We start from the raw sequence: 21,834 nt of genomic DNA, 5'->3' as shown, positions 1-21,834 counted from the left end.
AAGGCCAAAAGTTTTGGAACTGTGCCCAAATGGTGTGGTCCAGGGTAACTACCACTGCCCCTGCATATCAGGTCCCATCCTGAACATAACTGCTCCCATCCGTGAACAGTATCTTGTCGTCTGTTACCTCTGTGCAGTCATGAATTGGTTCCTCCATCATCATCTGGAAGCAGGCTGGCAGGGTTGATGGCCAGAGTCTTATGAATCCGGACACAGGGCTGGTCCAGGAGAAAAGCCTGGCCCTTTCAGGTTAGCTCCTGGCCCAGAGTCTGCTTATCTGCCTCCTTCACCAGCAATGCTGTGGTGGCCACTGCCTGGAAGCACGCTGGCCACCCTATTGCCACAGGGTCCAGTCTCTTAGATAGGCAACAGGTCTCTTCCAGGGACCTAGAGTCTGAGTGAGAACACCTTTGGCAATGCCTCTTACCTCACTCACGTAGAGGTGGAAGGGCTTCGCGACGTCTGGCAAGGCTAGGGCAGCTGCTGAGATGAGAGCCTTCTTTAGCTCCTCAAAGGCCCATTGTTCCACTTTGGACCAGTTCAACAGCTGCATTCCCCCAGTACGTGTTCCCTCCGAGGACCACAGTCCTTCTTGATGTCCAAGGAAAACAGGCAGTTTGTCCGGTGGCTTCCTGGGCTGATGTAGGAGTCCTATCGGTTCTCTCAAGACTAAATAGGCTGCCCCAATGCCCATCAGGAAACTAACAGGCTTGCCTCTCCTAGCTAACCTGTCAGGACATTCTCTTTATAACTTTTATAAAAATCTTATCTTCTAAAAATACATAACCATGCCTCAAATTTTAAAGAAAAGGCAAGGGAGGAGGGAGCAGGTCCAGCACCTGTTCCCAGGCCTCTAACTGCTTGAAATTTAAAATGCGACATTTTTCCTACAGATACATATTTATCTGCATTTATAAGCCCCCCCTACTCCCCCCCCTCCCTCCCCCCCCCCCCCCCCCCCCCCGCAGAACATCGGTGAAAATTGTCCAAGCAGTCGCGGGGGGTTAAATCATACAAATAATTGTTTTAACACAATTCTAAATAAATTATAAACTTTTGTGATGAAGTCTACTTAAATCTATAAAGTAGACACACATGACTGAAACAAAAAATGATTCCCAAAGTTTAAACAAAATACAAGATGCAGGTACAAGCCCAAATTCAAACTTACAATGCAAAGCAAAACAAAACAGATCAAATATAAAAGTTTCATATGTTACATTAAACATTACTTCAGAAAAACTGACTTCAAAAAATACTGCATACTGCTTATAATTAACACATGTTATACAGTTTAGCCTGCCATGTTCTAGGCATTTAGTTACTGCAATTAACTTTTCCTAATTCAATTTATACTTTGAACTTTTTTTTTTTTAATTTTTATAAACAAAATTGCGAATGCAGTCCCCCACTACCACAAATTATGCAGTCGAGTTTCCCACCTTTGGGGAAATTGCAGGGGTCAGCACATCCGGAGTGCAATGGATAAGCCTCGCCCTGGGAAAATATACTTTCAACTTTTAAAGCTGGCAAGTCAAATATATTTAGCATTTTTTAGATTTATAACATTACATTTCTAATACATCCTGCTTACTTAGGGTAAAGTTTCAGCAACAGATCTGGTCACACATTTTTTTTCCAGATCTCAAAATTTTTTCTTCTTCTTTTTTTTAATGGTATTTTATTTTATTTTATTTTATTTATTTATTTATTTATTTATTTATTTATTTATTTATTTTTAAAAATATATTTTATTGATTTCTTACAGAGAGGAAGGGAGAGAGATAGAGAGCTAGAAACATGGATGAGAGAGAAACAATGACCAGCTGCCTCTTGCACACCCCTTACTGGGGATGTGCCTGCAACCAAGGTACATGCCCTTGACTGGAATCAAACCTGGGACCTTTCAGTCCGCAGACCGACGCTCTACCACTGAGCCAAACCGGCTTCGGCTCAAAATTTTTTCTGAAGTTCAAATAAAGCACTGAATAATCTCTTTGCAGGAGAGCTAATAGTCTTGCGCTCTCCGGCCTCCCCTAAACCTCTCCGCACCAGAGGCAGTTTACTAGGATTTAAGACAATGTCAGAAAAAATGAATTTTGTTCATAGGTCAATCACAATTCATACTTAAGTTGCTATATGACTCTGCTTAGCTGATACCAATGACAAAGACTAACCACTGTAAGCAAGGCCATCTGGGCAGCTTCACCACGGAATCACCTGCCACTCCCTGCAGATCACTGGAGTAGCATTCAAATGCAAATTAACACATTCTTTAGCTGAAGACTCCCGGCCATTTATGTAAACTTGTTACAATTACCATCTAGTTTCCACCTCACAGTGGGAAATTTCAAAAGCTGCTTACAATGACTTGGGAATCCAGTTTTAATTTATCTCCTAGTTATCTCCACCATTTTTAAAGCTCATTCTGTACACAGAAAAGAGTTTTAAGCACAGCCCAAAACTATGCGCACTCGTTTTGAACTGGCCTTTTCCCTTTACTGAGCACAGAAATTCGCCCTTGAGCTCTTCTCCCATACCCGATGCCGCCACGGACCCAATGCCTCCACGCCAGTCCAGGCCCCCCGGGCCCAGGCCCCCAGAGTGAGGCTGCTGCCGCCGCCCCAGCCACGCTACTCAGGCGGCCCCCAAGGAAAAAGCATGGGTCGCCCCAGCGGCTTCCCAGCTCCGCCTCCCCTTCTCCAGGCAGCCAGCAAAGTTAACCCAGGTGCCTGCTCCCGAGCAAGGCCACCACTGCCCAGCCGCACTCCAACACGCAGACTGAGCCCCACGGAAGCCCCCCCGACCCAACGCCGCCGGGGGCCCCCGCACCGCCACGCCAGCCACACTTCGCCAGCTCCATCCTGGGGCGCCATGTCGCCAGCAGATACCAAACTCAGACCTGGGAAAGGTTTCCACAGGTCATCCTGGGAGAGGTTACCATCCCTCTCCCCACATGAGGGTCCCTCTAGGGCCCTCCCGGGCAGTCAGAACGTCTTCTGACCTCCTGCCCGTGGCCTTCATGGTGCGTCCACCAGGCATATTCAGGCACCAATTCCATGAGGGATTTATGTCCCCCCAGAGCATGCACACAAGGACACAGACACACACACACCTACCGCGGCCAGTCAGACTCTCCGGATCGGAGTCCCTCATTGTCCTGGCTGGGGATCCCGGACGAGCCCCCATATGTTACGCCCAGACTTCGTGATCCCCAAGGACCACCAGGGAGCCGAGTCCGATACAATAAACAAAAGAGCCTTTTCCATGCAGGCATGGGCTCTGTCCCACTCACGCCAGCAGCATGGTGGAAGAGAGCGCCAATTTCGCCCAGTCCAAGGGTTTTACTCCGGTCGGTGGTGATGTCATTGCCTCGGCTAACCCTGATTGGTTGGGTGAGGGCTAGGGATAACTCTGCTCTGCCCTTTCAGTCCCTCTGCAGAGACTTTCAATGCAGCAGCCAAAGTCACTCCCTGAACATAGGAAGGCCCAATATCAGCACAAATACAGATGAACTCAGGAATTGAGCCTTTTGTTCTGTAGGGGCATAGAGCCTCCTGACATGTTCTATTGGCATTCTCAAAAGCCAGTTGCTTCACTAGCAGAGATCCCGCATCGGGATCTCCAGCCACTCTGCCTACTGCCTGAAGCAACCGTGCCACATGGTCCTGCTAGGGCTCCTCTGGCCCCTGTATAATTTTTGTAACGTTCATGGTCTTTTCTCCCTTAGTGGTCAGCTCCCTCCAAGCCGTAGTGCCACAAATATTTATCTGCTGGTAAGCTTGCAAAGGGAACATCATCTGAGCCTGTAAGCTGTGACACGCCCCAGTTCCTATTAACATTTCAAGAGGGATAGGCACACCATGTTGTTGATTTCTAGCCGCCTGTTCTGCACTAAGTTCAGTCCATTCAGGCGCCAAATGTGGTGGGTGCTTCTCCTTTTTCAGTGTCCGGCACGGAAAGGGAGAAGGACAGGTTTCTGAGTGGAGGAGCTGGGGATTAAGAAATAAGAGACAAGAGGCTGAAATAGACCCAAAAGCTGGGTGCTGGGTGGAGGCTGTCACTCTGATGGAGGGACTGTTACACAGGCAACACAGCACATTTATTTATCCTCCAAAATACAAAGGGGTTTCACTGGGAAAACTTAGGATCAAAGGAGCTTGGGTGGGCCCAGGTCCTATTCATTCCCTCCTTCCGAGTGCTAGACTGGATTTACATCTCAAAGCCCTCTCCAGAAACCTGGACAAAGGTAAATTAGGACTGATAACACCCCTGCCTTCTTGCTATTTTTATTTTATTATTTATTTATTTTTTAAATCAATCTTTATTGTTCATATTATTACAAAGGTTCCTCATTTCTTTCCCAGCGACAGGACTCTGCTAGTGCTGAGGGCTCAGCTGATAAGAATTAAAAGAATGTCCATGTGCCTTCCCAGAGGGCCCTCTACATTATAGAAAAAGATAAATAAGTGGTATGTTCTGGAGTTGACCCATTAAAGTATTTGGGAATGTCTCTTTGACAAGATTTGGATCACAAACCTTAAGATCTGTGGATGAATCTGCCATCACACTGAGATCAATCCCAACCATATTACCTCAATCGGGTCACTTGGGGAAGAGGTACTGATCTAGACTGCTGGGGTGATCCTTCCCAGGTATGGCTTATGGTTGTATAAACTGATCTGTCATAGGGATTGGAGGCCCACGAGGATAAGAGACCCCCAGACATATCTGTTGTAGGCCATGAGTCTGAAACCCCATTATGCATTCCACACAGAGGCACCCGTCCCTCCAGGTTGCTGGGTACAAAAGTTTTAGGTGGTTCATGGTCGTAAGCATCCTCAATGTTTGTAGACGGTACAGGTAAAGGAGTCCCCTTCTTTGCTGAAATGGTTTGATTGATGCTTCTTGTGCCAGACTTGGCTGACTTTATAGCCGCTGTTTCCTCCTTTTGACCCTCTGGTTCTTGAACCAAGTCTTTATTACTAGCTCATCAAGTTGAGTGTCTGGAGTAAGCTCTGCTATGGTATTCCAATGCGGGTACATGGTCTTTTAAAATGTATCTTACAGTAATTCTCAGGTGTTCTGAACTAAAGCTTGTGAGATATAGGTGAGCAGGCCCTGGCTTTTCGGTCATAATACCTTTCACAAGTAGTAGAATGCTTCCGAGTTCCTGAGTTTTGTCTGTGTTCCTACTGGGTTTAAAGGTCTAATATGTCCTCATTTGATATTTTAAAAATAACTGTTAAGCTTGGGCATTGTCTTCCCGCAAGTTATTTTCAGGGTATAGTCCCATGTGTTCTTTTTTTTAAGTATGTATTGAGGTAGATAATATGTAAAAAACTAACTAAATATTAAGTAGAGGTTTGATTCCTTGAGACAAGGAGATCAATACCAGTTGTCAGTCTCTCGAGTACTTGCGAAACAGAAACTAATTGTTCAGCAGCAGAAGGCTCTTTTGGATTTTCATCCGACTTCACTAGAGCATTTAGAACTTGTCATTCTGTAAACAACTTTTAAGCTCCCGTAATCGAGTTATGTCATCTTCGCCTTCTTGAAAGGTGGCTCTTGAAGTGCATCTTCAACCTCTTGTTCTGTTACTTCAGCTTTGAGCTCCTTCGTGGTCCTATAATATTTAAATGTTCCTTCACGCTTCCTCTTAAAGGCAGTTGCAGCCCTGAAGAGATTTGGAAATGCTTGCGGAACCATTAAATTATGGCCTTCAAGTTTGAGTATCTTCAAGTACGGAAACCTGTCTTCAGGATGCTGTTCGATTAGCCTTCTCTCCCATTTAATGAATTTCGCTGCATCAGCAGAGACTTGTTTGACATAACTCGTGAGAAGCCATCTATAATAAGGGATTTCATCGCTACATACGGGGTCATCTCAGTGAATGATGAGAACAATCTTAGCTGTGTGACAAATGCTCTCCTCCATGTGTTCTTATTCTGTATTAGTTTTGAAGGGAGCGTGGAGAGACAAGGAGCAGAGGCAGCTGTAATTGTCTTCAGCTCCTCTTTCTCTTATCCCTGATAAAAACTAAATTTCCTAACACAAGTGTAAAGTAGAGTGGCAACACCACTACTCCTGCACTTTAGGGCTATTCTGAAGTAAAATAAGGGTGATTTGTTGGTCTGAGAACCAAGACAGCTACTGAATGCCTAATGGGAAGGGAATTGACACAGCATGGGTATGCTGGACAAAGGGATGATTTCATCATGCTGCTCAATACGGCATGCAATTCAAGCTTATTATTTCTGGAGTTTTCCATTTAATATTTTGGACCATGGTTCAGCCTCAATTTTCTCTAAGGCAGGACAGATCTCAGTGATAGACACTGAGGATATTATGGGGAAAATTGGTACATGATGGGGACAATGCTCTTAGTCAACACCTGCACTTTCTCTGAGAAGATGGGGCCCTGATCTGAAAGGCACAGGCAGAGAATGCTGAACCCATCTCAGTCAACATGGTAACCCACCACTGAGCTCACCTCGGTTCAGTGAGCTGGAACTACTCCCATTGAGGATCTCACCAGTGGCTGCAGGACATCCTCTTGATCCTCAGGGATGAGGTCATGGTACTTCTGGGGTGCTCTCTGTCCTGACTGCCCTCACAGAAGGACCGTTTTCATCCCAAGGAGTCTGAGGTTGCTGATTAGCACCATGGGATGACATTTCTGAGCTTGAATTTGGCTCTTCATGTGATTATGAATTTCTTCCTTCAGAAATCAGAGCTACAGACTTTTTCCCTTATATCACTATTTTAACACTATTGATTAAAGCATAATGCGCTAGGTTCTCCTACTTTCTCAGTGACTGTATCTTCCTGAAGAACTCAGCATATTGTACATCTGGTGCTTCTTGTCTCTCTTCAGAGGTTGGTTGCTGCTGAGCTTGCGGTGGTGGGCGCACTTGTGGATTAAGTCCTGGTCGAAGCTCGACCACATTACCACTGATCTTTGCTTCTTGAGAAGCTTGTTTGTGTAACTTTGACCTGGACGTCCTGCATTGTCTTTAGCTCGTTCATTTGCTCGATCATTGTTGGGAGTACCGAGACATGATTCCTGATTTCCTCCAAGATGGCTAACATCTTTGATAGAATATCCATCACCATCGCTGATGGTTCTTCCTCCTTTGGTGCCTCTTCCACTATCTGTGTATGTATTATCTCCCTGACGTGCTCAGTATTCTCCACTTCAGAACCGGAAATTTGTGATGGAGTCGGACTGTCTCAGGGTGATTCCGAAAGTGTTTCACTTGGAGGATATATCTCCACACCCCTGAATTCTGTGGCAGAGCTACAGACTCTCTTAATGGCAGGCACGAGTTGTTTGCAGCTCCTGTCAGTGGGGTTCTATCAAGGCTGCTTCAGAGGGTTGTGCTTTGTGTCTAAGGTTGAGCAACCATCTGAGATTTTGGTGAAAACTGAAGGGCTGAGAAACAGATTGAAGGAGCTTATAATAGAATGCAGGCATCAGGAGTGTGATTGCCTTCCATAGCTGTGCCCAAAACCAGTAGGCACAAAGAATGTGCCATGGAACCATGCCTAGCCTCTGCCACACTAGCCCCGAAAAATGACAAACCTCCTGGGTTCTCTTCTTAGGAGAAGAGGGATATGGGCTCAGTGCCTACTAGAATAAGGCTACCACTATTCCAAAGCTGAATTCTTTGAGCTCTGGCCTATTTAAAATCAAGTGTACCAATTAAAGATGTTTGGAAGTATCATTTTGTTGAGCAGAGTCGTTGGTTAGAATTTGCATTCTGTGTGTGAGCCATACTGAAAATGGGTGCCAGCTTCTACAGGTAGGACGCTGAGGAAGAGATTAGCTAGGATGCTGGAATCATCTTTCCAGAGAAGATGCAGGGTTGAACAAATTTACTTTTGTCTCAGAAAATTGAGACCCAACAAGGTCCAGAGATCCCCAGCCATGTCTGCTGGCCATCCTGATGATTTTATTTATTTTTGAAAATCTAATGGAGTTTATTAAGTAATTCCTGAATAGGAAGCATCCCATCTATGAACTACCTCAAAGTGCTTTCAAGGGGTTGTACAAAATAGAAGTTTGAAGTTTGCTTTCAGAGAGTAAGGGAGAAGGAGAGAGAGGGAGAGATATCAATGATGAAAGAGAATCACTGATCGGCTGCCTCCTACATGCACCACACTAGGGGTCAAATCTGCAACCCGGCATGTGCCCTGACCAGGAATTGAACCCTGATCTCCTGGTTCATAGGTCTCTGCTCACACTGGATGAGCAGGTAAACCATTTTTATTAATGGACTAGAGACTCAGTGCACGAATTTGTGCACTGGTGGGGTCTGGCCTGCTCTGCCCTCTGGTTGAACTCTTGGTAGATGGGAAAATTTGCATATTAGCCTTCTATTTATATAGGATATTAAATAATGTGGAAGAAAAGAAGCTGGTGCTGGGTCTTGTTTACACTTCTTTTGTTTACACAAGCTCTTCATGATACTTGCCTGTTTTTTGGGGGGCATTTTTTTAGCAAGAGCATCTTCTAGTTCTTGGCCTTATCATAGTGGAAGCCAACTGGTCTCAATCTCCATACCTGTCTCACAAATTTTTTGGTGGTAAGGACAAGTTCATACTAGAGCAGTCCAAGAGGATGTTCCTCAAACAGCTTATGATGAATTTTATTTAATTAATTAATTAATTTATTTTTGTTTGTAACACTTCATTGCCAGGAAATAGAGTCAACTCCAGTTGATGAAGAAAAACGAGCCCTATATACATGTCATTATTAAAATAAAAACCCAAAAATGAGTCCTCCTGGTGTCAAATTTTGCCTTGAGAAGGGGGTCCATTGTGTGAGTGCAGGGAATGCCATAGGAAAAGCACAAGGCAGCCAAGATTCACAGATGCTCAGTCAGGAAAAGCTATCTCAGTCCCCTGGGTGCTGCAGTGAGCTGCCAGGAGGAGCATGGAGGCTGGGCCGGGTCCCTTGGAAAGTTCTGGCAAAGGTTCTTTTTTATTTTAATTTTTATTTTATTTTATTATTTATTTATTTTTTAAATCAATCTTTATTGTTCATATTATTACAAAGGTTCCTCATTTCTTTCCCCCTCCACCAGGTTTCCACCCCACCCTCTGCCCTTTCCCCACCCCCCCATTGTCTTCATCCATAGGTGCACAGTTTATGTTCAGTCTCTTCCCGCATCCACCACTCCCCTTTTCCCTGAGAATTGTCAGTCCACTCCCCTCCCCCCCCCCGGCCGTATCTCTGATTCTATTATAATCAACAGTTAATATTCATCAGGTTTTTTTAATTTCCTTGTTTTTTTTTTAATTAATAAACTTATATTTTTAAGAATAAATTTTAAAATCTAATAATTTTAAACCTTGTTTTTTCTGCCCTGGGAACTGAGAAGCAAACTTGTTTACATGTAAACTTGCCCTTAGGCTATCAAAAGGCGTAGCCATTCAAATGTAAATGAACACATTGTTTAAAGATAGCTGCTGGCTGGAATTGGATTACCTGTTCTGGGTAGGAAGGGCTTGTCCTCCCCTTTCTCCATTAAAATTAAGGTGTTAGCTTTAAAACCTCTTTTTGGCAAGAGACGTTAAACTTTCAGAACTTGAAATTTTTTAGGTAGTACGTAAATCAATTACTTAGCATTTTCTCAAATCAATAATACCTCCACATGCCCAAGGATACACTTCACATAAAAGACACATCCAAATAGATCAACCAACCTCATCCAGGCCCCACACAGGGCACTCACAGATCAACACCCTAGCGCTACAACAACTCAACACATCCAGCTCTAAGCCTTCATCACTTGATTCAGCAGACCCTCAAGTTCCCCCAAAAGTTTCCAGCCATGTCTGAGAAGCAGCCCTGGAGCATGGGCAGGCGAGGAGTGAGCTGTTCCTGGCCCGGCTGCTCCGGGCCACTCCACAACCAGCTGCTCCGGGTCTGGCCCCTGCTTCGGGCCCAGTAGCTGCCGCTCCGGGTCTGGATGCTGCTGCTCCAGGCCTGGCTGCTCCTAACCTGGCTGCTGCTGCTCCGGGTCTGGCTGCTCCGGGTCTGGCTGCTCCGGGTCTGGCTGCTCCGGGTCTGGCTGCTCCAGGTGTGGCTGCTCCAGGTGTGGCTGCTCCAGGTGTGGCCTCTCTGGGCCTGGCTGCCACTGCCCCAGGCCTGGCTGCCACTGCCCCAGGCCTGGCTGCCACTGCCCCAGGCCTGGCTGCCACTGCCCCAGGCCCGGCTGCTCCGGGCCTGGCTGCTGCTGCTCTGGGTCTGGCTGCCACTGCCCTGGGCCTGGCCACTCTGGGCCTGGCCGCCACTGCTCCAACATTCTTTTTTTTTTTTTTTTTTTTTTTTTTAAACGCATTTATGTTGCAATGTTGGCTGATTTGGGTTCTGTCTTAATCTTCGATTTTTTCAAGATCGTTATATTCTTTAAGTAATTTTACTATCTTTTTGTTATAACTTGATTTCTTCACATTGAAAACTTCTTCGGTTTCTTCCTCCTCGTCCTGGAAGCTCAGCAGGCTGGCCCGTGGCACCCCTTTGTTCTCCTTGGCCTCCTGTGCGGCTTTAGCCTGTTGCCGGGGTCAGCGCCATCCAGGAAGCAGCCCCTGGTCTCGGCTCCGTGGCCTGCGATCAGCAGTCGAGGGCCCAGTGGCACCTCCCCCCCGGGGGCCCTGTCAGCTGGCTCCTTGCCGGTGCCCGGCTTGCTGGCGCCCGGCGGCGGCTCCAGCTCCTCATTGCACTCCTCCCAGCCTGGAGCCTTTGTCTCCTTCCCGCCAGGGCAGTCTAGCATCAGAGTCAACAGTCCGTCCTCTGCGCGCAATGTGCGTGACTCCGGGGGCTCTGCCCTTCGCCGCTCCCCTGGGATTCCACCTCACAGCCCAGGCTCCCTCTGTTTAAGCCTGGGTCCCCAGGTTCTGGCCTAGAACTGGGGTTCAGAGCAGTCGGAACTGGGGTTCAGCACAGCCAGAGCTTTTGTCTCCTTCCTGCTAGGGCAATCTAGCATTAGAGTCAACAGTCAGTCCTCTGCGTGCAATGTACGCGACTCCGGGGGCTCTGCTTTTCGCCGCTCCCCTGGGATTCTGCCTCACAGCCCCTTCTCCCTCTGTTTGAGCCTGGGTCCCCAGGGTCTGGCCTAGAACTGGGGTTCAGCGCTGTTGGACTGGGGTTCAGTCTAGTCCAGAGCTTTTATTTCATTTCCACTAGGGATCGCCAGCCAGGTACTCAGCCTCCCCCTCCTCTATGGCTCCGTCCTCTCCGCACGCGTGCAGCATGTCTCTGTACCTTAGGCTTTTACAGCTCCTCTGATTTTCCTTCTGGTTTTCTCTTTCCTTCTTGTTGTAGAATTTTCAGTCAGTCAACTTCCTGTAGCCCTGGGCAATGTCCATTTTATATTTTAGTTGTATTTTATTGAAATTGTTGTGTGCGGCTGCGGTTAGGTGTTTACATGTGCAGCTATCTTGGATCCTCCACAATATTCTCATCTCCAGAGAGGTCCGGGTTGCTGTTCTTGTCGCTGCTCAGCTTCTGCTTCTTGGCCGCAGGCATGTCTGTTCCCGCCGGGGCTGTCAACACTTCCCTCTCGGACATATTCCTCTGCCTCCCTCTGGCAGTAGTTCTTAATGGGGGCAGCCTGGGCCAGGGAGGTGCAGCCCTCCGGACTCCTGCCCCTCTGCCCCCATGCCCTGCCACCTCCGACACCCCATGATGAATTTTAAATGGAGGCATTAGCCCCATGGGGTACCAGGAGAGTCCGGTGTATCAGTGTCATTGGCATGAAAATTCCAGGACCTATGAGAGAATGTTTGCAGGGGTTCTCATGAGCCCTTGCCCCCTCCTCCCCCTGCAATGAAGAGTCTGGTTTGTGCTTCTGATGATGGCCATTGCTGAATTTTGTGCTGTTGCCTCTATTTGAGGCAAAAGTGGCTCATCCAGGCTGAGAGTTGAGTCAATTATCTAGGTAACCTGGGTGTGTGAGATGGCTGAACACATCTAACAATACCCTTCACCTGTAAATTCCCTGTAGCCCAAATGCGCACACTTTGACTCTGCTGTCAAAGACACTTTGGGGGAGTACAATAGTCCAATCAGCTGGATCACTCCTAAGTTCCTCTGCCTTAATTTATTGTCTCATTTGGCTTTTTTTTTTTTTTTTTTTTTTTTTTTTTTTTTTTTAATATTTTTATTGTTGACGTTGTCATAGATGTCCCATGTTTGAATTCACCACCTTTTTGTGTCACACATCTTATCCTAGCTTCTTTCCCTTAAGTAGCAGGAAGTGTGGTTTTTCACCACTGTCATCGGCTACCTAAAGATGGGATTAGCAGAGACTTTGTGCTCTATGCAGGATTCTAAGATGGCCCCAGGACCTCTGCCCCCTGGTGTCATGACCATAAATAGACTGCCTTGAAGGGCAGGCAGGGGTTGAGGGATTTTCCAGTTGTGCTTAGGACCTCATATCAGGCGGTTGTAACTCAAGAGGGAGATCACTCTGGTTTGTCCTAATTCAGATAGTTTAATGAGATCTTGGGTTTTCCCTTATGGTGGGGACTCTAGTATCTGCAGAGACTCTTCCTCCCCTTTTGGCTTTGATAATGTGCCAGTCATAAGGAATTGACTCCTGCCAATAACTGAGTGATCTTGGAAGTAGATTCTGTCCCAGTCAAGCCTCCAGATGGGAATGCAGCCCAGCTGTCACCTTGTTTGCCCCTCCTGAAGCTGTGCCCAGACTTCTGACCCACAGTCACCAGGAGATAACAAATGGACACTGTTTTAGCCACTCTGTTAGTGGTCATTTGCTCTAGAGCTAGAAAATATAATAACCTTTCTGAAGCCTCTCCCCACCTGACTTACTCCAGGGTTTGTAGAGCTGTTGATGCAGAAGGAGTTAGGTGGCGCCGCCCTCAGGGATGTTACTGCAACTGCATGGGTACATATATTTCCGTAGTTCTACGGGTACTCTATTATAGCACTTCACTTGCAATGACAGGTCAGCATTGGAGACAGATAATTCCCATCCTTTTCTTGTCACATCGATATAGCTGCTCCTCCTTCCTCCGCCACCCCCCCCCCCCCCTTTATCTTCCCTTTAGTGTTTAAATTAGCTGGGTGACATCACTGTTGTCTTGTTAGGGTCCTCCTCAAAATGGGATGCAGAGCCTGGCCAGTGTGGCTCAGTGGTTGAGCATTGACCTATGAAACAGGAGGGTTTTCTAGGTCAGGTTGCAGGCTGAATCCCCAAGAGGAGGCATGCAGGAGGCAGCCAATGAATGGTTCTCTCTCATTACCAGGTGTACTGGTTACTAATGCAGACTTTGTAATAAAAGAAAACATGATAATTTCAAGAGAAGCATCTAAAGTGCTTTATTCAAAGTAATGTCCATCACTAGCTACATATTTCCCCCATCTTTCAGGTAATTTGTGGATACCATCCCAATAGAACTTTTCTTGTTTCAAGGCAAACCTTTCAGAGACCCAATTTTCCACTTCGTATGTTTTGAAGTGCTGCTCAGAAAGTGTCATCTATTGGAATAAGTGATATTCTGAAGGAACAAGGTCTGATGAATACAGTGGTGGGTTAATACTTCCCAGACAAGATCTTTTTACGTATCTTTAATTGCTTTTGAAGTGTGTGATGCTGTGTCATCATGAAGCAAAATTACTTTGCTATGTCTTCTGGCCCATCCTGGTCATTTTACGATTAAAGCATGGTTCAAATTGATTATTTGTTGTTGATAGGGATCAATATTAAAGGTTTTACCTGGTTCTAGAAGCTCATAATTCAGCACATCTTCCTGATCCCACCAAACGCAGAGCATTGTCTTCTTTCTGAAACGATTTGGCTTTGCAGTTGATGTTGATGGTTGACCTGGATCAACCCATGATTTTTTTAAAAAAAAATTCAATTTTATTCGTGTTTTTTACAAAGTAGAAGGGAGAAGGATAAAGAGTTAGAATCATTGATCAGGAGCCCCCCTGAGCCTAGTCTCCGTACTGCACTTTGGCCTGCAGCTCCTTGGTGACGTAGCCCACAGCAGCACCAGCAGCTTCTCCTGCAGAGCCTTGCTGCCATGACCAGCATGGTGAGCTTCACGGCGTCTGTCCACTCCAGGTGCCTGATGATGGCCGTGACCTGGCTGAGCAGCTTCTCCTGCTCAGCGGGCGGCAGCTCCAAGAGGATCTGGAGGAAAGGCTTAAACTGCCAGCTCATCATCCAGGCCCCGAGAAGCCCAAGACGGCCAGTCCTGGTAGGCCCCCTGCCAGTTCCCCGACAAAGGCCACGGCGCCGGTGACCAGGGCGCCCCGTCCCGGGTGCTTGATGGCCGCCTTCATCTTCCTCGCCTCTGAGAGGGAGCACAGCTTCATGGCCTCGTCCACCATCAGGGGCATGGCGCACCCGCTGCTGTGGGAGGGAGGGTTCCCACACATCAGTGTTTCCGCTGGAAGCTCGCTCTTCATCATTGATGTTTCCATTATTCTAGTGGAATAGGTAATTGCGGAGGTTTAAGGTTTCTATTGCTAAAGTGTGAATACTTTAATATGTCAGGTATTTGTTGGTGCCATGTGTGGCAAAGGCTTCTTCCAGGCCTTGGACCTCTAATGGAACACCATTTTTGTTGTTGTTGTTGTTTTATTCAACAACTATTTATTGGTCCTTGGAAATGGGTCAGGCACTTTCTGGGTTCGAGACTAGTAAACAAAACAGAAATGTCCTATCTCCCTTAAACTTACATTTTAGTGGGGGAGACAATGATTGGGAAGTAAGATTGGGACGTCATAAAGCATGTTCTAAATAGAGAAGTACTATAGAAATATGTGTAATGACAGACATATATATATTACATGCCTTTAAGAGAAGTCTTTGCCCACTTCATCGATGTTCCTATCTCCCTCTCCCCCTCTCCCTTCCTCCATGAAACCAATAAAAATATAAAATAAAAAAATAGACACATTACACGGAGGAAGCTTCTGGTGTGGAGGCCCCAGGTGTGGGCCGTTCTCTGGCACAGCCTCAGGGGCCGGTGGTAGGTGCATGACTGGCGGTCTCCTCTCTTGCCCTGAGCGCACACATAGGGATTCTCGCTGCCGTGGATCTTCTCCTGGGCCAGCAGTTGGTTTTGTGGCTGAAGGTGCACACTGGTGGCACCTGAAAGGCTTCTCTTGCGCGTGCACATGGAGGTCCAAGGCCTGGAAGAAGCCTTTGCCATAAACAAAGGTCCTCTCATTATTGTGTCTTCTCTGATGCAGCTGGAACCGAGAGAAATACCCGAAGGGCTGGGACACTTCTCACGTTGGTAGGACTTCTGGGCACGGTGGCTTCTGTCTCCCGCCTCCATGGGCACATCTTAGTAAGGCCCTTCCTGGGACGTGGAGGCCCTGACTTGCTGTTCTGAAGCTGGATGGATTCTCCAGGGAAAGCCCTCCCTCTTCAGACCCAGGGCAGTCCTCTCCCTGGATGATGAGCAGGGAAGGTGTTGATAGTCTTGACTAGGAAGGCTGCCATTTTCTTTCCCTTCATCTCATGGCCCTGTTTGCAGGGATGTATCTTGGAGTCCAGGAGTGTCCTTGTGTTGACCACCGTTGAGTTTGCTGCTGACCACTGCTCCTTGAAGTGGGCAACGACGTAAGGGCATATTCTCAGAAAAGAGGGCTTCCTGTCCCTGTCTGTGGTTGTGGACCCAGCCAGGGGCTTCCTGCTCTCACCACTCAGGTCCTCCGTGAATGCCTCCAGATCTCTGCCACCTGACTCCCACTTCTCCTCTAATGTGGCCCTGTCGCTGCGGTGCCTGCTGAACACAAACTGTTCCAGCCCCAGATGGGAAATCCTCTCTTTCTTGCTGGGACTTTCTGGCTGCAGCCCCAGTGAAATGACTGATAGACTTTGCAGCTCCCGCCTCACACACCTGTTTGTAAATGGGTTGAGCCCAGTGCTGGAAAGCTGACCTCCTCTCCTTCCTCTCTCTCCTCTCCCTCCTGGTGGGCAGGTCCTCGGTGAGATCTAAGCTCTAGGTTTTCTGACCCAGGACCATTCTTGGATGGTTCATCTTGAGATGAGATTTTGAGACCAAAGCCATTCTTAACACAGATTTTCAGAAGGTGTCAACTTCTAGAATGCACTCTCTGCTGGGTTGTTTCTCTGGGGATCTGTTTCTCTGTAAGTGCTGCAGTTCAAACCCCATAATCCTGGCTCAAAGCTGAGCTGCTGTGGGGCTCCATTGTCAGCCCTGGTGCCTCTCAGCACACGGTTCTTAATAGCCTCTTGGGGGTTAATGTGACTTAAATGTGTTCTGCTTAGGTTCTAGCTTGCTACATTTTTCTCCCATTCAAGTACTAACCAGGCCCGACCCTGGTTAGCTTCCGAGATCAGAGGAGATCAGGCGTGTTCAGGGTGGTATGGCCGTAGACTTGCTACATTTTTCTTGTTAGTGCTTGAGCTTCTAACAACGGTTTCCTTCTGTCTTGACTGTGAACCATGTGTGCCTTTCCTGCAAGGGGGGGGGGGGGGGGAGAAGGGAGAGGGGGAGAGAGAAAGAGTTTAAATTCCAATCTTCCAATCTGACTTTTCATGTAGTCCCACCATGTCTAGCGAAATTTGACTTGGGAAGTACTTTTTCTCTTGAAGCTCCCAGGACTAACCCTGAAGCAAGGGTGAGGTGTGTATAAAACCCTTCTCTTGCCTTTATGTCCCCCCTTCCCCACCCCTCCGGCATGGTGGTTTAGACACGTGCTGATGGGCCAAGTGGAGCAGCATGATGAGATCCCGCACAGTCCTCTGCCCCACTCGAGACAGGGAGCACTTTGTCCTGTGCATCCAGGCTGCCTTAGCTGTCATTGCACCTGCTGTCCTGTACTGCATTGATTCTGTTGAGCCCTTATTTTACTCATAATGGCCCCATAGTGCAAGAGTAGTGATGCGGGCAATCCGGGCACACCAAAGAGAAGCCCTAAAATGGACGTATAAGAAAAAACACAGGGTTCCAACTCTTCGTGGTTTCAGGCATCCACGGGGACTATCTTGGGGGTATCCCTGTAGATATGTGGGGACGACTGTACCTCCAGGAAGCTCTGAGGGGTTAAGAGCCATTTACTGGTAGAATGAAATGCCTCTATCCTGTGCTGCAGTTCATAGCTTAGGAGTTTCCTCTGGACTCGCTGAACACTGCCATCTGGTGTGTCAGAGGAGGAACTAGCAGAGGTTCAACTTCCAAAAGGAAATGGAAGCAACAACAAAAAAAACAAGTTATGGCTGCACCAATTTACCTTCCCACCGAGGGTGCATGTGGGGTCCCTTTCCTCCACACCCTGGATAACACTTGTGAGTGGGCTTTCTGAGAAAGTCATCCCAGCATGTGTGAGGGGATGCCTCGCTGTGGTCTGGACATGCATTCCCCTGGGGGTTAGTGATGGCGAACACTTTTTCATGGACACTTGTTCATTGGTATCTCCTGGGGAAAATGTCTCTTCTAGTCCTTGGCTCCTTTTAAAATTGGATTTTTTTTTTTGTTTATTTTTTTGCTACTGAGGTATAAATTCTGAATATCAGCACTGATCAGATATATGCTTGCAAATATTTTCTCCCTTTCTGTCAGTTGCCTTTTCATTTTGTTGATGGTTCCTTTGCTGTAGTGACACTTTTTAGTTTGTAGTCCCATTTTTTAAAAAACTGTTTGCTTTTGTGTTTTGTCTGTGCTCTTGGTGTCCAATCCCAAAACCATGATTGCCAGGACCAATGAAAAGGAGCTCCCCCGGCGTTTTCTCCTGGGAGTTTCTGATCTCGCGCTTACGTCTTGAATTCTGTCAGGTTGATGTTTGTGTACGGTGTAAGAGTGTTCCAATTCCGTTCTCTGGAGGGGGCTGTCCAGTTTTCCCAGCACCGTTTATGGAAGAGGCTGTCCTGTCCCCATTGTGTGGGAAAGTTATGGATCCTCTTCCCAGAAGAGAAGGCTCCTCTGCCCAAACATAATGTTGTTGCCAAGTTCAAGTGTTTCTGATCCCATGAAAGTGCATCACTGGCTCCCTTCCAGGATGATTCCTAATTACCTTACTGCCCAGCCAGTGTGGCGCAGTGATTGGGCATTGACCTGTGAACCAAGAGACCACCGGTTTGATTCCTGGTCAGGGCACATTCCTGGGTTGTGGCCCCAATCCCCAGTAGGGCAGTGTGCAGGAGGCAGCCAATCAATGATGATTCTCTCTCATGGATGTTTCTTCTACCTGTCCCTCTCCCTTCCTCTCTCTAAAAATCAATAAAACATATTTTTTTTAAAATTACCTTATTAATTGACATATCTTATATTTTTAACTTTCTCAAGGCCATAACAGACCCACATAATCAAGCGCAGATTGTGAGTGTCTGAGGAAACATACATTCTTTTGAAGCTAGAGTGGTCACAACTGCTGTTAATTTTTTTTTTTTTTTCTTTTTTCTTTTTTTTTTTTTTTTTAGCAAAGAAGGAAGTGTTTAAAAGTGCAATCCTCCCAAACAGTTCTCCCTGTGTTCTTGTTTCAGTTGGAGACAACATGCACCATTTAGTCATTCCATCTAAAGTCTGGAATCACCCTTAACCCTCCATCCTCCCTCTGTCCCTTAGACCAGCCAGTCCTGCTGGTCTCTCTTTCTCTTCTTTCTCCAATCTACTTTTCCCATCTCGGCTCCCACCACTTTCCCTTTGGATTACCTACCACAAGAGTGTCCTCACTTGCCTTTCGGTCTCTGGTCTTATTTCATGTTACTTTGGTGAGACCCAAGAAAATGGATTTATTTAAAACCCATCTACTCATGACGTTCCTCTTAAAACCCTTTGAGATCTTCTTATTCCAGGGTAACCTCCTGCCTCTTCCCATGGTACATGAAGTCTTTCAAATAGTGTTCAGCTCTTCCCTGCTTCCAATGTTACTTCCAGAAACAGCCCTCTTTGTAGTTACCCATGGACAGGACACTGAGCCCACTTCTGGGCCTTACTCATCACGTTGGAAGGCAGCATGGTTTGTCTCTGTTAAAACCTAGGCTCTGGAATGATACTGTCCTAGGTTTGACTCCTTGTTTAGGTGTGTGCTGACGGCTCCTTGGGCAAGTTAGTTGTCTCGCCTCAGTTGTCTCACTTGAAAATAGGGGTGCTAACAGTAGCTGTTTCATGAGCATGTTGCTACAGAAATTTAAATGTCTGGACCAAATTTCAGTGTGTGTGTGTGTATGTGTGATGGGGGTGTTTCCACACCAACAGTTCTGACACCAGCTGGGTCCCGTACTGAAAATTCAATTCAATCTTCACGCTAGATACCCAGAGATAACGTCCAACTCCTCAAGTTCTGGGCTTAGTTCTACAAAACTGTCCTTCCTCCACCCCCAGATGTACTCACCAGCCTAGGTCGCCGCCTGCTTCTGACTCAATGGTTATAGATTGGAGATTCCACACCCCCTCTTTGTGTTCAGTTTGCTGGCGTGGCTCACACAGCTCAGAAACATGTTACTCACTAGATCACTGGTTTATTACAAGAGGATATGACTAGGAACAGCCGGATGGGATGCATGGGACAAGGAATGGGAAATGGTGCAGAGGTTCCCTGCCCTCCTGGTGAGTCTCTCTCCCAGCAGGTACATGTTCATAAGTCAAATAGCTCTCCGAACTCAGTCCTTTTGGGGTTTTAGGAGGGCTTTGTTGCCTAGGCATGTTGCATTAAATCATTGCCCATTGGCAACTGAACTCAACCTCTAGCCCCTCTGCCTTCCCGGAGGTTTTGGTGGGACTGAGTAGTGGTTGGTTCCACTGGTCACCAGTCTCCATCCTTAGGTGAGGTCCAGTAGTTGCTTAAGAAATTCTAAGATTCAGGACTCTGCCAGAAATGGCCGAAGATCAAATACATATTTCTCATTATAAACCACAATGCCGCAGGGGCTTTGTGGAAAGCAGGTAGCATGCTGGAAGTCAGTGAGACTTGGCGGGTGTTGGACATTATTTTCTCTGTCTAGAGCGCTCTCATCACCGAATTTACTCTGCCCCCTCTGCTTGGCTCGCTCCTTCTTAACCTTTGCCTCGGCTCTGGTATCTCAGAAGGCACTCCCCAGTCCCCAGGGGCTGGGACCATGTCCATCCTTGGTCTCACTGGGCTGATCAGACTCAGCTCATCCGAGGTCCTTGGGGGATGAGACAGTATTTTCATCTCGGCATCTCCAGCTCCTCGCAATTTGGGGGCTGAGTTGCATAGAAATGTTAGTTATCTTCCTTCTCAGCCTCTGACGGGGAACACGAGGACCCAGCAACACCCACACTCCTTTCCTTGGATCCTCTCACTTGTTACTTTCGTTTATTTTGCAAGTCCACATAATTGAGGTCTATTATTCCTGTCTGTTTCTATCCTGTTGGGCTTGACAGGTGACACATTGGGAGAGACAGGGCTAATGAATATGAATAGAGAGAACTTGGCAAACATTCTCTCTTCCTTAAAAAAAAAAAAAAAAAAAAAAAGAAAAGAAAAGAAAGAAAAGCAGCCCTTTCCCATTGTTCATCAGCCTTGGAATGATGGATTTCGAAAATGGAATCAACCCCTTTTATTGCAGCACATTTTCTAGGGCCAACTGAGGACCCCAATGCCCTCTGCAAGGAAAGTGAGTCTAGAGGGATATTGAAGATTGGTTTCTACTAGCCCCTTGCCCTTCACCCCCCTCCTTCCCCAGCCCCCCGCCCTAACCCTCAGTGACTGGATGGTACACACACAGTTCCCAGGTCAGCACGGCATCCAGGAGTTAGAGTGAGAACTTGGATGGCCGGGGCAAAAGGCTTATGAGCTTAGTCTCATGAATCAGACCCCTATGGATGCTGCTCAATGTTTGTCATGAATTGGAAATGAGTATGCCTTGTATAGGTGAAGAAATCATGGCTCAGGCAGGTTAAATAATCTCCCCAGTATCACCCAGCTAGGACCTGGGAATATTTATTTTCCACGAGCGTTTTTGGGAGGAGAAAGCTATGCATGTAACACCCAGTGGCGTGCCAGCACCCAGGAATACACCACCTTTGCACACCTAGCCAGTGTTCCCAGTAGTACGATTTTCAGGTTTTTGCGTCTCTTGTGCCAGATGTCCTGTTATCCCTCCCCACACCTCACATTTTCACCTGTAGTGGGGATTTTCTGCTCCATTCTCTAGTGAGAATGGAGAGACCACCGGCCCTCTTCCCCGTGACCTTCACAGTGGGCAAAGGAGGAAGAGGCAGTCCTGTCAGTTTAGTGATATGAGCACCTTGGGGGCCACCTGGCTGCCCATTCTCTCCTGGATTCACCTTGCCCACAGGATGCATGCTCTGTTTCCTCTGTGGACAGTTTTAGGGAAGTCCTTCCATCCGGTCAGTGGCTGTGCATCAGTCTCTACATGAATGCAAACTATCAGGGGATCCATCGTGACCACAGATACTCACGACGTTCTCCATTCTAGTAGTGCCAGCAATGAAGTTGACATGTGTAATGCCATCTGTCTGACTTTGTGGTCATCTCCTGGTTGATTCCAACTTTGGGAATGGATAAAAGGGTTTTAAGGAGGCAAATTGAACCTGGCCAGACTGGCTCAGTTGGTTGAGCATTGTCCTAGTTTGTTCCTGGTTAGGGCACATGCCTGGGTTGCAGGCTTGATCCTTGAGAGGGGGAATGCAAAAGGTAGCCGACAGATGTTTCTTTCTTTCTCCCTCTTTCTTCCTTCCTGTCTCTCTATTCTCTGGTGAAGATTAAAAAGGCCAGTTGATAATACTACTCTTGATCCATTGGCTAGGGACTTTGAAACACACCTGGAAAGAAAAATAATAAGATGCAGGATCAAGGCTTTGGGCTTAGCCAGGGGATTAAGACCTCAGATT

The 21,834-nt window shown here is 47.1% G+C and overlaps 2 pseudogenes across 2 annotated transcripts; both read right to left on the bottom strand.

Moving 5' to 3' along the window:
- Nucleotides 1–13,969: 13,969 nt before the first annotated feature.
- On the bottom strand, nucleotides 13,970–14,377 carry LOC311619228 (protein C19orf12 homolog; annotated as a pseudogene). Its single transcript has one exon. The product of its transcript is annotated as a protein C19orf12 homolog (transcript).
- Nucleotides 14,378–14,999: 622 nt separating this feature from the next.
- Nucleotides 15,000–21,414, bottom strand: LOC311621418 (zinc finger and SCAN domain-containing protein 4-like; annotated as a pseudogene). Its single transcript has 3 exons — nucleotides 21,403–21,414; nucleotides 15,135–15,839; nucleotides 15,000–15,045 (listed from the first exon to the last, which is right to left on the bottom strand). The product of its transcript is annotated as a zinc finger and SCAN domain-containing protein 4-like (transcript).
- Between the last annotated feature and the right edge of the window lie 420 nt (nucleotides 21,415–21,834).

This window comes from Pipistrellus hanaki, assembly GCF_964339955.1.
Source record: "Pipistrellus hanaki genome assembly, chromosome: 1".
Lineage (NCBI taxonomy): Eukaryota > Metazoa > Chordata > Mammalia > Chiroptera > Vespertilionidae > Pipistrellus > Pipistrellus hanaki.
The sequence above is the reverse complement of the archived record's forward strand: the minus strand, read 5'-3'. Positions and strand labels throughout refer to the sequence as shown.